At 35.4% G+C, this 15,498-nt stretch overlaps 2 protein-coding genes across 3 annotated transcripts in view; one reads left to right on the forward strand and one right to left on the reverse strand.

Annotated features, from left to right (window-relative positions):
• Nucleotides 1-991, reverse strand: part of LOC124723111 (protein seele) — a 93,853-nt gene extending 92,862 nt beyond the window's left edge. The window contains exon 1 of one of the 2 annotated variants that reach the window (XM_047248293.1): nucleotides 802-991. The gene's annotated coding sequence lies outside the window, so the exon portion shown is untranslated. Of the gene's footprint in view, nucleotides 1-797 lie in introns of both variants that reach the window. The other variant, XM_047248292.1, reaches the window with a different exon arrangement.
• Nucleotides 992-1,799: 808 nt separating this feature from the next.
• LOC124721171 (paired amphipathic helix protein Sin3b-like) overlaps nucleotides 1,800-15,498 on the forward strand; it is a 280,712-nt gene continuing 267,013 nt past the window's right edge. Inside the window, exon 1 of the mRNA XM_047246007.1 lies at nucleotides 1,800-2,054. The gene's annotated coding sequence lies outside the window, so the exon portion shown is untranslated. The remainder of the gene's footprint in view (nucleotides 2,055-15,498) is intronic.

Here is a 15,498-nt window from a genome sequence, read left to right on the forward strand (position 1 = left end):
ATTGTTGCATACTACAGATATATTTTGCCTTTCTCCATTTACTTTTCTTATCTTTTAAAAATAACTTGCAACTGCTTTAGAAATTTGTAACTAGTTCTTCGTCCATGGAATGTCTAAGCAGTTACATACCTTTCATGTTTATCAATTCGGATTTAAAACTCCCTGGTGAAAACTTAATGGTGAATGTAATTAGCAACAACTTGTTACAAATACTTTTACTTGACAGTCAATAATGTGGAATGGGAAATCTAATGTTGTAGTAGCAGTAGTAGTAGTAGTAGTAGTTGTTGTTGTTCTGCGGTAGGTGTAATATGATTGGAATATTTCTGTAGTTCAAACATACATACTCTGTATCATAAATGAAATGATCGTACGGCATTTATTGTCTGGCATATCCCCTTCGGGGTTCGGCCGCCGTATTGAAAATCTTTTTTGTTGGCGCCACTTCGGCGACTTGCGTGTCAATGATGTTGAACGCACAAGAGCTAGTTCCCTGGCGGGAATCGAACCCGGGCCCCCTTGCGTCGTAGGCGGCAGTGCTACAGGTGCGCTACGGAGACGGACACTATCATAATTTGTTGCCGTATGGAACAACAGCTCAATGCGGAACTATCCGTAATGTTTAATCAGAAAAAAACATGAATACACGAGGTGCTCGAGTTCGTTTTTATCAAAGACAGAATATTTAATAAATAATGCTATCTTTTAATATTCTAAACCCTATTGATAGCTCCAGTTTCTTTTTTTCCCTTCGGGATTATGTGTTAACACAATTAATTACACAGAATAAAAAATACCTGCCAAACTTCTGTTATACAGCGTAGGAATCAATAATGCACGTTTAGGAACACGAACTACTAAATACTGAGTCAAGCGTTTAGGTGACCCTTTATATCTCAATTCACGTAATTGACGCGATCCGCGTGGACTTCAAATTCGTACATACACGTTTCGTACCTCTGATTGGTTCTGATAAAAGTTACCTGGCATTGTACCATAGCCAACACATCTCTAAGAAATATACTTTCTTATACACTAATAGTCTACGGTAATCATGATCTCGTCAGAAGCAAATTATTGTCAAAGTTTACAGTTTTCAACTCCTTAGAAGTAAATAATATTAAAATCTAACGTCGTCTACGTTCAATCGATAACTTTTCATAATACAGATCGACAACCTCAGTGAAAAGAAACCAAATCTGCTTCGTCCCATTAATTTATTTCACATTAACTACAATACTTGCTTGTGTACAACCACAGTAATTTTATTATTTATCAGTTGCACGTAAAAAAAGTTGAGCATTTATTCTATTTTCGTTTTAACATTATTCGTCGTTTGACAGATATAGCTTCCGGTTTCCTGTCAAAGTAAACGAAAACAAGCAGCATAAAAGTATTGATTTTAGTTTTGTATACCAATGATACGACAATATATTCATCTATTTAAAGATAAGATGTGTGTATAGTCAAATTGACAGAAGAAAACAAAGTTTAAACTCAATTATTTCCTTTATTTTTACTAAAATATAAAAGAGCCTATGGCATGTAAGTGGGCGGGGTCTGTCAAAATATCAAACGTCGCTTGTAAATACGATGTTTTATTGGGAGAAGAATATAAATTTCGCAATTAAATAATCTTAGAATGAAATTTGAGTGGAGCATATTTCTTTCTAATTTGTACTTAAAAGTTGTTTACATATTTAAGACATTCAATGACTCATTAGTAGCTTGAGGAAGAGTCCATAGCCCAAAAAAAAACAACAACAAAACCTTTGCGACCTGCAGTGTTGTGTTGATCGGCCATGATCAAACAGTAGTTTGTTTGTGGATAGCTGCAATTGGGAGTTTTGCTGTTTGTGTGCGTTATTCTAGAGAGCGGGTGTGGTAGGAGCGTAATTTTTATTCGAGGATTATCATTTTTCCCAATATACACAACTATTTACTGAATTGACTGAAAAGAACCATCATTATATGCGTCGTCTGCTAGGAGGACACTAGAACTTTGTTTTGCAGTCGCAGCACCAGAAGGGGCATCTTTTTACTGGATTTGTGAGGTACTTTTAGAGTTAAAGATTACTTGCTGATAGTTGAGTAAAAGAAATTAAATAATAGTTTCAAAATCTCAAAGAGCGGTGTGGCCGTATGTAGAACTCGACTTTAAGCACAGAAATGTAACCAGCTTGTCTCTGTAGCTGATTTTTCTCGCAGAACTTTTCCGTAAGTGTAATTTTTTCCCCCCATACAAATTTTATGTTTTTATTGTGAACTCAGTACAAGTACTGGTATTCGCCCAACTTTCGCCCATTAATTTCGGGAGCACGTAAAATTAATCACCCGGGTTTTTTTTCTTTTTTGATATTTTCAGTTACGTTACTTATTAACTATGGTTTAATTGAATTTTAAAATTTCTAGTTTTGAATAAGATTACGTTCCAATTGCTTTAGTAGGTCTAACCAATTTTTTTCTTTCATTGGCGGTTTCAATAATTTTGCCACACAAAAATGACTAATGTTGGCTGCATGTGTAAGATAAGTTGCTGCGTCTTATTTGAAGGTTACAAAATATATCATCGCCAATTTTTTTATCTCCCTTACTTCTGCTTTAGCTAGTTTTCTCATCGAGTTTAAGTTAATCATCTTGTAGGATTACTAAGCAACTAAGATATCAACTAGATTTTATATTCTAGCAGACTTTTTTGTGTTTTGTGTCGAACCTTTACGTGTCTGATATTATACAGAGCCATTGATACAGAAGAATGGAGGGAAATTGTCACCTGCTTAGAGATATTAGTGTGCTAGCAATCATGTAGTAAAGAACCTGTAAAAAGTCTTTCAATAATTTTCTTCCTTAACATAGGAGTGAGATTTACATGGTCAGTGTTAAGCACTTTTCTGAAGCGAGGTGTATGATGATTAGTTATCAAATACTGGTAGAGTGATGATTTTGGTGGCAACTGAAAATATGCTAAGGTAAATGGCAGAAGTTGTTTGGCACATCATAGCACACATATGGAGTTCAAAACTTTTATCATAAGTCGTTCTTCATTGATATATAGATGCACAACTGGAGATACCGTAGTTCCTATCGTTTTTAAAGATCTTCTTCTTCTTCGGTTATCAACCCACAGGTTGGTTGGCAGCAGCACGCCATTCCGTTCTTTTGTCAACTTTCTTCTTCATATCTGCATAGGTCTGGCACCCGATGTCATTTATTACTTGTTGAATGTAGCTTAATCTAGGTCGTCCTCGGCGAGTTCTTCCTTCAATGATTCCTTCTAATATTCTCTTAATGAAATTGTTATGCCGTAAAATGTGACCTATGAAGGTTATTCTTCTTTTCTGTATATTTCGCCAAAGAGATCTGTTTTCTTTTACTCTTCTGAGGACATCTTCGTTTGTAGCCTTGTCTCGCCAGCTGATTTTTTCCATTCTCCGGTAGCACCACATTTCGAATGCCTCTAATCTTCTCTTTTCTTCTTTTCCACTAGTCCAAGTTTCACATCCGTAAAGGGCTGTACTCCACACATAGGTTTTCATGACTCTCTTTCTTACGTCTAAACTAACATTTCTACTCGTCAGTAAGTTTCTTTTTCCATTGAATGCTATTTTGGCAAGTTGTATTCTGTTTTTAATGTCACTTTTGCTCCTTCCATCTGCTGTTATTTTGCTACCTAAGTAGTTAAATTCTGTAACCTGCCCTAGTTTCTCTCCCTTTATTGTTATTCGTATGGGTTCATTGTAGTTCAGGGCGCCACTCACCATCACTTTAGTCTTTTTCTTATTTATTTTCATTCCATACTGTTCTTTTAAGGTGTTTTCCATTTCATTGAGTGCGGCTTCTAAATCTTCTTTCCTTTCTGTAATTATGGCGATATCATCTGCATATCGCAACATATCTATTTTCATTCCGTTAAGTTTTATTCCTACTTCAATATTCTCTCTTATTTTGTCTATTGCTTCTTGGATATATGCGTTGAAAATTACTGGAGATAGTGGGCATCCCTGTCTCACTCCTTTCCTTATTCTTGCTGTTTCTTCTTTGTTTTCCTTCTTAACTAAGGCTGTTTCATTTTGGTATATTTTAAAGATTATCCTTCTATCATTGTATTTCAGACCAGCCTTCTTCAGAATTCTAAACATTTCTGGCCATACAACATTGTCAAATGCCTTTTCGAGGTCTACGAAGGCTATAAATACTTGTTTGTTTTTGGAAATTTGTTTCTCAATTATTAGTCTTAAAGATAAGATTGCTTCCCTCGTCCCTACACCGCTTCTAAAACCGAATTGGTCTTCACTTAGAGTGCTATTCAATTGGTTTTCAACTCTTTTCAAAATTATTCTTATTAGAATTTTTGATGCGTGTGAAAGGAGACTGAGTGTTCGATGGTTTTCACAGTCCATAGTAGATGCTTTCTTAGGTATGGGGAATATGATGCATTTCTGATAGTCTTCAGGAACTTCACCTGTTTTGTATATTTTCTGTATGAGTTGCAGTAATGTAGCTTTCATTTTGTCTCCTGATTTCTTAATTAGTTCAGAAGGTATATCATCAACACCTGCCGCTTTCTTATCTGGTAGTTCTTTTAGTGCTTTTTCAAATTCATCTTTCAGAATTGTGTCCCCTAGTTCTTCTTTCTCTACTTCTTCGCTTAATTCTATCATATTATCTGTTAGAGGGTCTCCTTGATATAGCTCTTCAATGTATTCTTGCCATCTCTTCAGCGTGTCATATCCAAATAGTACCTTGCCCTCTTTGTTCTTTATAGTTCCTGAAGATTTTACTTTCCATTTAGCAAAGTTTTTAAAGATATCGGATCCAAATTTAATTAAGAGGGACACTTCAGATGAAGTATTAGATAATTTGATACTCATTTTTAAATGTTTGGTATGAATACCGTAGATGTAACTAGTGCTTCTCCTGATCACCCAAAACATTTAATAAATGTACTTTCCTTCACATTAGGTGCCCTTCTGTTTCTTCTGAAGGTGTTGCAAAATATCTTATTCAGTATCTGCTTTATCATATGCCCTACACACTTTCTTCTTCCTCTTCACTTTTATGATATCTGGAGGGGTTTCCAACCTACTGTCTATTCCCATTGCATATAGGGTGACGAGAGAATTTTCTTGTGCCCTCCTTCTTTTTCAGCATGTTTTTCAGAATCCGAAAATCCTCATAAGCAAACCACTTCAAGTCGTATGATTCTTCTTCATTACATCTAAATCCATATTGTACAGACTGCCACGAAGTGCATGGTAGAGAGTACGTTCGACTGGACTGGTTATTAGGGTTTCTTACCGTTCCTTTCACACATGGAGCTTGTGAAGAATTATTGTTTGAATGCCTCTCTAATCTTGTCCTCACGTTCCCTATGTGAGTGATAGGTAGGAGGTTGTAGTATATCCCCAGAGTCATTATTTAAAGCCAGTTGTTGAAATTTTGTCAGTAGCCTTTGTTTTGATAGTTGACATCTATCTTTAAGAGTCTGCCACTTCAGTTTCTTCAGCATCATTGTAATACTCTCCTATGGGCTAGATAAAACTGTGATCATTCATGCTGCCCTTCTGTGTATACATTCAATATGCCCTGTTAGTTCTATTTAGTATTAGTCTTACAAACTTGAGCACTATTCCACGAGTCACAGTGGTGTTTTTTAAGCAATCTCCTTTGCAGACTGATAACATTTTTTCAGTCTCCTACCAAAGTGTTACACCCAGGTATTTGTATGAGTTGGCCAATTCCAGCTGTGACTCATTGATATGACAGTCATAGGATGCTACAATTTTTTTCTTTTGTGAAGTGCATAAATTTACAAATCTGAACATTTAAAGCAAGTTGCCAGACTTTGCACCACTTTGAAATCTTATCAAGATCCGGCTGAATATTTATGTAGCTTCTTTCAAATAGTACTTCATTATAGATAACTGTATCATTTGCAAAAAGTCTGAGGTTACTATTAACATTGTCAATAGGGTCATTAAAATAGGGCATCCACAGGAAAGGTCCCAACACATGTATCTGGGGCACACACGAAGTTACTTCTGCATCTGATGATGACTCTCCCCCATTATTACATATTATGCCTATGAACTCAGCTAACGAGTTTCAGCTTACAGACAATTTTGGAGTGCCTTCCTCAACAAATGATATGAAATTCAAGGCTGATGCAACAAATGTAAGGAATAGTAAAATTAACTTTAAACACAAACTTAAATCAAATGTATAAGTGTGTGTGTGTGTGTGTGTGTGTGTGTGTGTGTGTGTGTGTGAGAGAGAGAGAGAGAGAGAGAGAGAGAGAGAGAGAGTAAAAATTGCCATATGGATGTAAAAATATTTAAAGAAAACTTAAGAAGAAAATGAACAGCATCAGCTTGTTGCTGTATTTGCCACTGAAAAGATCTAAAATAGTGAAAGGTTGCAATTATGATCCATAGAACAGACAAATATCTAATTTACTAATTGGTGCATTGTATTATTTGACACCAGTGCTTGAATTGTAAAATAAAATGAGGTTTCCTTACTGTTACCTTCTTCTTGAAATTTAAACTTTAGACAAAAACGTTATTTTTGTACCGGCACTATAAACCACATGACCACAGCAATATAATGCATGCACCGTACTACTGACACTCGCAGATCGTGTGATAGTTATAACGTTTGAAGAACGGCACTAAGTGCTTGAATCCAGTTACTGAAATAAAATTCCTTTTTTTACAACTGATTGCGGATTGTTAGGCCTTATTTTTAATGTATTTTTTAAGCTTCATCTAACTTGGCAAAAATTAGAGAAATTAAGTAAAGGGATATTATTGGTGCTCATCAAATGATAATGTTGGCTCTTGTCACTGAACAAACATATACACAAAGAATATAAAATTAAAGATAAGATAATAAAATTGAGAAATCCATTCGAAAGGAACTTAACACACATTAATTATTATTGGAAATCTTCTGGTACTGGTAGGCACACTTTTTAAATAGGAGTGGAATCTCAAGTTCAGAAAAAAAGAAATGAGTGTTATTTACTGCCATAGAAAAAAAGTTGGGTTTGCTTTTGGAATATAGGAAAGAGAAAAGGTAGGCCATACAGAAGCTGCATAGGACAAGAAAGTGGCAAATCAAGGAACAAATTAAAATAAGTAATATTAAAGGGAAAAAAAAATTAGAGAAAAAATGTAGCCAATGGTATTTATTTATAGGTGGTACCCAAAGGGACAAAAATGTCAATAAAGGAAAATATATGGCATATAGGAAAGAAGACTGTTTAGGTAAAATGAAGAATGTAAAAGGACTCTGAATAGAATCAAACTGTAGCTAACAACAGTAAAGGGTGGATCCACAGGGGAAAAAAAGAGAATGCTCTAGAAGGAAACAAAGTGAAGTAAATGGGAAAGAAAGACAAACACAAGTAAAAAGGAACATTGAAAATAAGTAGAAAAATGTGAAGATATGCAACAAAACTAAAGGGCCATATTATAGTCAGAGGTGAAGAGGGTGCATCACTGGATGTGGGGGGGGGGGGGGTGAAACAGTTGCATAACAAGAATCTTCGAAGGATTTGTGGTTAACAGGGGAATTTAGTTTCGGGTAGAAATTTTCCGTTGAATAGGAAGTTTCCATCTCAGGAGTTATAAAGCACTGATGTTGCTAGGAAGGATTTGCGTGGCATAGATGGATAGGGAGAGTTTACTCTATATGTCCTGTTTGCAGGTGCATATTGTGTGGCTCTATTCGGAGTTGTTCGTACACACAGTCAGACCATATCCATCATATGAATAGGAAGTTGGGTGCAATGATATTTATGTGAAAGGCATTGGAGTTGTTGCAGGTGACTTGATGAATATGTGCCTGCATTTAAACAGGTCTCCTTTTGGCGGTCTGTGTCCTCTGGGTAGGGTGACTAACATAGGTTGCCGTGTACATCCAGAAAGGTGTGTCGTAGATTTGCATCCATACTTGTGAACCATAGGGTAGATTAATTAAACTGAAGCTTTCATTGGTTGAACAAGGGTGTTTCACAGCTCCAGCAGACAACACAAGATAACCATGGTTGGTGTGAAAAGTATTGGATGAAAAGTACACATATTGGGCATGGTTGCACTGTGAAATTTACAATCCTAAATTTTAGGAGTATTTGCAGAAATCATTTGTTCTCACCATCATCACTGGTAAATACTAACAAAATTTTCAACTAAAATATGAGCAAGAATCCTGCATCAGTTGCATAGAAGTGTTACAGTCTTCTGACAAAAATTCCTTTGTTGACCTGTTAACTTGCCATTTTTCTGCATAAGTGTGTACAAAAATTTCAGTTTTTTTATTTCTGAATTTTAATCTTTACTATGATACAGGTTATTGAAAACAGTAGCGTGGAAAATTATTAATGTAAAAGGAAAGTAGAGAATGTTGAAAAGATTACATTAAAACCCTGCATATACACATTGCTTCTAAAAAAAATAACCCCACATACATTAAAATACCTTAGGACAGAGTGTATTAGTTTAATATCTTTGAAAACTGTTTGTAGTGTTTTTGATAAATAATATAAATTAGCATAATACACTTTCACACAACATTCACCTTCATTTGGTGGCGGCTGTGTGAAAGGCTCTGAAGCATGTTACATTACATAGGGGTACAGGTACATCACAGTCTTCACAGATTCACTCCTATTTTTCTTTCCATTCACACCCTGATTTTGGCTGCACATCCTAAATAATCTGGTAGGATTCTTCTTCTTTGTGGTAGCTGGGGTGAAAGACAGGAAATGATGGTTGATTAGAGGAATTTCCTGTGATATTTGGCTGTAATCTTCTCAAATACTGCCAGACAAAAATCAAGAGTGTTGTTTCTTCCTCAAGATTTCTTGTACAAGCTGAATGAATTCTAGAGAACAAGTTCAGATAGATGGAAAAATAGTGTTTGGAGTATTTTTTCACTCTCTTCTGTATTACTGTATTGTTTGCTAGTTGCCAATCAACTTTATTCGCTCCTCCCATTGTGTCGTCATATGATTTGACTGCTGCTGGTGTTATTTACATTTTTCATTTCTACATCGTGGATTGTGCTCAAAATAGACATGTCATGCTTGCATTTTCACTTCATAGCTGTAACTCTACCCCTCTGAAAAGCAACAATATCTCACATCTTCAGATTGTTAGTAGTGCAAAAGTTTGGTGGCATATATTTTTAGGAGGTCTCACATTGCAATATGTTTCAGTTTTCTTATCATTAAGGTCATCTGCTAGCTTCAAAGAGGTGTGTATATTATCATCTGTAATGCACTAGTAGCCTTTGTTGAGAAATGGTTTCATTATTCTTATATTCCTCATCAGATTTTGTGCCCCTATCTGTATATATACTTAGAGACCATATGTAGCCAGATTTGGACTCTCAGAGCATGTACGTCTTTATTCCATATCTTGATCTCTTTAGTGGTAGATACTGAACCCTACCTAGTCTCCCCTTGTATAACATGAGTCCCTCATCTATGGTGACATCCTTCTCTAGAGTAGAAAGAATTCTCAATGTGTTATCAAGATGTTTTAAAATGGGTTAGGTTTTGTTTAGCTTTGTCTGTGGAAAGCTATCAAGGTCATATCTTGATTTTTTTGAAAAAATGAGGCCATTTCTTTAGTATGAAAAATTGTTTGTAGGTAATTAACTGGTAAAATATTGGACTTGCAGGTAGTGGATGTTCAGAACTGTACATCGGGTAGCTTGTGTCTTCATTTTTGATTTTTTAAAATAATATTTTGTAACAGTGTTATAGTGAACAAGATTTGCATCACTTTTGTGTCCTTCCAATCAGCGATGTTCTTATCTCGAGCCTGTCTATTGGTGTCAGAGACTAAAACTCATTTTCAGTTATTTTACTTAGATATTTCTTCACATTTGAAGAGTCATTTTGTGTGAAGTCTGAAGTTTTCCAGTGAAGGAAAATGTTGGAGGTGGGTGGGGCAATTCTGCAGTCCCATCTATATCATATCATTTTCTGATGCTAGGAAATTAACACCTCTTTCTTGCTCTGTTGGCTCTCCACTGACACTGTCAGTGTATGAAGTGTCACTTTCAGGGGAAAAAAGTCAGATTATAATATCTTTACACAGTGTGAGCAAGTGGCATATTGAATATTTTTCCTTCTGACCTGGTGAAGAAGGTCTTCAAGTAGCTAACTAGATGGAACAATTTTGTACAGCATTTAAATTTCTAATCAGAATATTGTCAAGATAGAAGAGTATTTTTGAACTTCAATTTTTTGCGAGGTGTTAAAACGTTGTGACTGGTAGCAAATGAGTAGGAAAAATATGATAGTCAGCAACGATACTAAAGGGCCATGTTATGGTCTGAGGTAAAGTGAGTGCAACACTGGATGTGGACATGAAACACTTGCATAACAAAAATCTTGGAAGGGTCAAGGGGTAACAGGGACTTTGTGAATAGTGAACTCAAGTCAGTTTCATGCCAAAATTTTACATTGAATAGGAAGTTTCCATCCCTGGAGTTACAAGGCAGTGATGCTGCTGGGAAGAGTTTGCATATCATGGATGGATTTCGAACATTCGCTCTATATCCATGTTGTGTGGCTGTGTTGGGTGGTGTTTTAATACACAGTCAGACCATATCCTCATATGGATGGGAGGTTGGGTGCAATGATAGTTATGTGAAAGGTAGTGCTGCTGTTGCAATTGACTTCATGAATAACTGCCTGTATTTAATCCTTGAGCTTGCACACCTACGTATAAAGTGTGCCCACCACAAATGACATTGTCTTGTACCATTCTAGTGTTTTTTCTTGTTTTGAATTGTACACCCATATGTATTCCTTCATTATTGTTTCAGCTAACATAGTGGTAAGTTGTGTTTTCGTGTGCTCAAGTAAACAGCAGTAGGCTAATATAAAATAAACAGTAAGCTTGGTGAAAAACAATTTACGATCATTGCAAGAAAATACCCCCTGATTCCAAGCTAGCAGCATGATCCTACACTATGGCAGTTGACTAATTTGTAATCATATAAGTGTTCGACTGTTTAATGCTCCGAGTGGGTCATTATTGTGGGGTAAAGCATGTATGTGGCAACAGAGTGGTACACTGGAAATTTATTTTATTAATGTTTATTTAACAGTGATTTAGCTCATATAATATAAGTATATTTTATAATTGTTTAATTTGATTCTGATTTTGCTCATACATGTTTACCTTGGTAACATAAAGACAGCTAGTCTTTACTTGTGTACAAAGTATGCCATGCACCCACACCTGTTACGAAAATCGCCACCCCTGCTTGAATATTGGAAAGGTCTCTTGTCGTTGTGGTTTGAGTACTTTAGGTGTGTTACTAATATGGGTTGCTCTGTGCATCCAGAATGGTGTATAGTAGATTTGCTTGCTCACATATTAACCAGAGAGTAGAGAAATAAAATGAAGCTTTCATTATTTGAACAGGTCTTTGAAAGTTCTAGTACACAACAGAAGACAACAGAGACTTGTGTGAAAAGCATTACTTGTAAAGTACTGTATATATATTCGAGACCAACTGCCCTCAATACAAATGTAAAGTTAACCCTAAAAGTAACAGTAATAGACATAGGGATAAGAGTCCATGGTATACCACTCAACTAGCCAATATGAAAAGAAGGCAGTTGTTGTATAGAGATTCTTACAGACTTCAGAAAACTGATATGGCTAAACAAAGGTACTGAAGAGCACAAAAGGAATATAAGTATGCTTTAAATGAAGCCAAAAAACAACATAACCTAGTCAGCATTGAGTCATCAAAAAATAAATGCAGAAAAGCATGGACTATAATAAATTCAGTGGCCAAAAGGAAGCAGAAAGTTGAGGTAGTAATTTCAGCAGACAAATTTAATAACTACTGTATAAAATCTGTTAACCAAATGAGGGAAAGCATTGTGAGGCCACAAGAGACTGTTGCTGATCACATTAAATACCATAATGTAGACTACACCCTGAACGATAAATTCCTTTTAACAGAGGTCGCACCAGATGTTGTTTTAACTCTTGTAAATAACTTTAGACCCTCTGATAGTGAAGATATATATGGTATTTCTTGTAATATGTTAAAAAAGATAATTGGCTACATAGTGTATCGTCTTACTAAATGTATAAATAGATGTCTAATTGAAGGAGTATTCCCAGAAGTATTAAAATTATCTAGGGTAGTGCCCATTTACAAGAAAGGAGACAAAAATTGCCCATCTAGCTATCGCCCAAGATCCCTGACACTTATTTTATCTAAAGTTTTGGAATCCATCATCAACTCCCAGTTGTGTGATTATCTGACATGTAATAACATTATTACTGCAGTACAATTTGGCTTTAGGAAGGGCAAATCCACAGTCCATGCCATTGACTCCCTGATTAAAAAAGTGCTTAATGCTTATGAAGGAAAAAATTTTGCTCAGGCTACCTTTTGTGATCTTAGCAAAGCCTTCGATTCTGTGGAGCATATTTCACTCCTCAACAAACTAGTTTATTACGGAATTACAAACAGTGAAGTTGACAACATTTTTGAATCTTTCCTCAGCAACCGTAGACAAATTGTTTGTATTTGTAAACAGAGATCACAGCTAGCTGAAGTTAAGTGCGGTGTGCCACAAGGCTCAGTATTAGGACCTCTGCTATTTATCCTAATGACAAACGATCTACCATTCTACATAAATACTCACTCCATTCTCTATGCAGATGATACCACTTTTTTCAATATCAGCTCAGACATTGATATGCTCCAAACTGTGGCAAACGACACAATATCACAGGCATCAGTCTGGTTCCGAGCTAATGGGTCCCTGCTTAATGAGAGTAAAACTCAAAAGATTGTATTTAGTTTGAGAGATCCGCCAGCAGAAGACTTCAAGAATAGTGTTAAGTTCTTAGGTATTGTTATAGATACTAAACTGACTTGGGAGTCACATATTAAATACATTAGTGCAAGGCTGTCTAGAGTGGTGTATTTGTTAAAGAATTTAATAAACCATGTACCTGCGGCCTATGTAAGATCAGCCTACTTTGCTTTTTTTCAAAGTATTATATCTTATGGGCTTTTAATATGGGGCAGTAGCTCACACCTTCAGGACATTTTGGTACTTCAGAAGAAAGTAATTCGAATTATCACAAACAGTGATAAACTGGCCCACTGCAAACCACTGTTTATCAACTTAAAAATATTAACTGTGATAAACATGTATATTTACACTGCCCTACTGCATATAAAGAGCAACTTATCAGAATACCAGCATAGAAGAGATGTACTCTCTCATGGAACCAGAAATAGTAGCAATCTTGACATACCTTACTACAGATTATCCAAGTCATTGAACTGCTACGAAGTGGTGGGTATGAAGATGTTTAATAATTTGCCACTAGAATGGGTAGAAGCTCCATTTGATTTATTTAAAGACAAATTGTTCAGTTGGTTAGCTGCAAATCCATACTACTTACTTCAGGAATTTTACGACTGTAAAATATCATAGTGATACCGATTTGGAGAGTGCAGCATAATTTCTTTAACTGAATCAGTTATGATGCAATGCTTTCATATTATTTCATTTTAAATATTGTATTTTATGTAAAACCTATGTCACATATTGATCTTTAACCCATGTATATATGCCGTATAACTTGTATATATGTAACTTGACTTTGTCAATTGCTGTAATAGCTAAACGACAATAAAATTTCATTCATTCATTCATTCATTGAACACACTTGAACTGTGCAATTTACATTCCAAAATTTTAATATTATGTGTATAAATCATTAGTCCTGACAAGCATCATTGCTAAATGTGTAACAACATTTTTAATTAAAATTTGAGCAAGAATATTGGGATACTTGTATAGTGTGTTACAGACTCCTGCAAGGTTTCTTTTGTTACAAATTTTCTGTAAAAGTTTGTACAAAAATTTCTCTAATTTTTTTTATTTCTGAATATTAAACTTTGCTGTGATAATAGATTATTCGAAACAGTAGTGTGGAAAATTATTAACATAAAGGGAAAGTAGAGAATGTTGTAAAAGGTTACATTAATATGCTGCATATACTCATTGATTTAAAAAAATAACTCCACATAGAATAAAATATCTCAGAACAGAATATTTTAGTTTAATCTCTTTCAAAACTTTTTGTAGTAGTTTTGACACACAATAAAAATTACAATAATACACATTCATGCAACATTCACCTTTATTTGTTGGTGACTGTGTGAAAGGCACTGAAGCATGGTACAGTACATAGAGCTACATCACAGTCTTCACATATATATTGTGATTCCCTCCTATTTTTCTTTCCATTTGAGTCCTAATCTTTTCTGCACATCCCACAAATTCTGGTATTTGCGATACCTAGGATGAGGGATGGAAAATACTGTTTGGTTAGAGGAATTGGATTGGTAGACATTGCAGTGTGACCAGCTACTTTCGAAGAGTATTCCTTCCTGTCCTGTTTGGCCATCATTGCATCAAATACTACCAGGCTGAAATCAAGAGCATTTTTCGTTCTTCCAGATTTGCTCTGTGTCAGTCAGCTTCATCCACTCCTCCCATTGTGTTGTTATACAATTTGACTGCTACTGGTGTTATTTACATTTTTCATTTCTGCATTGTGGATTGTGCTCAAAATAAACACATCATGATTGTCTTTCCAGCTCATTGCTGTAACTTTACCCTCTGAAAAGCAACAATATCTCCCTTCGTGCATATCTTCATGTGAAAGTTTAGTGGCATGCCTTTTCCAGAAGGTTGCACATTGTCATATATGTCAGTTCCCGTAGCAATAAGTAGATCACCTAGTTTCAGAGAGTAGTACAAATGAGCAACTATTAAGTCATTAGGTGCCTTTGTTATCAAGGGGTTTCGTTAGGGTCAGCAGTATGTGGATTGTCTAGGGCAGATTTTTATATTCTTTGTCAAATTTTGTATCCTTACCTGTATATATAATCATTGAACATATGTAGACATATCTTGCTCTCACACAACATGTAGGTCTTTATTCCAGATCTTGCTCTCTTTAGTGGTAGATACTAAACCCAACCTAATCTCCAATTATATAACATAAGACTTTCATCTACCAATTGATTATTGGAATGTTCTAAAATGAGCTAGATTTTGTTTAGCTTTGGCTGTGGATGGCTATCAGATTCATATCTTTAGTTACCTGAGAAATGAAGGCATTTCTTGAGTTGAAAAATCCTTTGTAGCTAAGTAATAGGTGAAACATTGTAGTTGCAAGTAGTAGATGTTTTGACCCGTGCATATAGTTGCTTGGTTTTTCTTTATAATATTTTGAAACAATGTTATACCAAAGAACATTCTTATTTAATCACTGTTTATAGCCTACCACTCAGCAATGTTCTTATTTTGAGCATATCTATTAGCCTCATTGACCACAATATTCACTAACTCCTCATTGGTTATTTTACTTACATATTCCATCACATTTGAAGAGTCAATTTGTGTTAAGTCTTAAGATGTTCCTG

Source organism: Schistocerca piceifrons, chromosome X (genome assembly GCF_021461385.2).
Source record: "Schistocerca piceifrons isolate TAMUIC-IGC-003096 chromosome X, iqSchPice1.1, whole genome shotgun sequence".
Lineage (NCBI taxonomy): Eukaryota > Metazoa > Arthropoda > Insecta > Orthoptera > Acrididae > Schistocerca > Schistocerca piceifrons.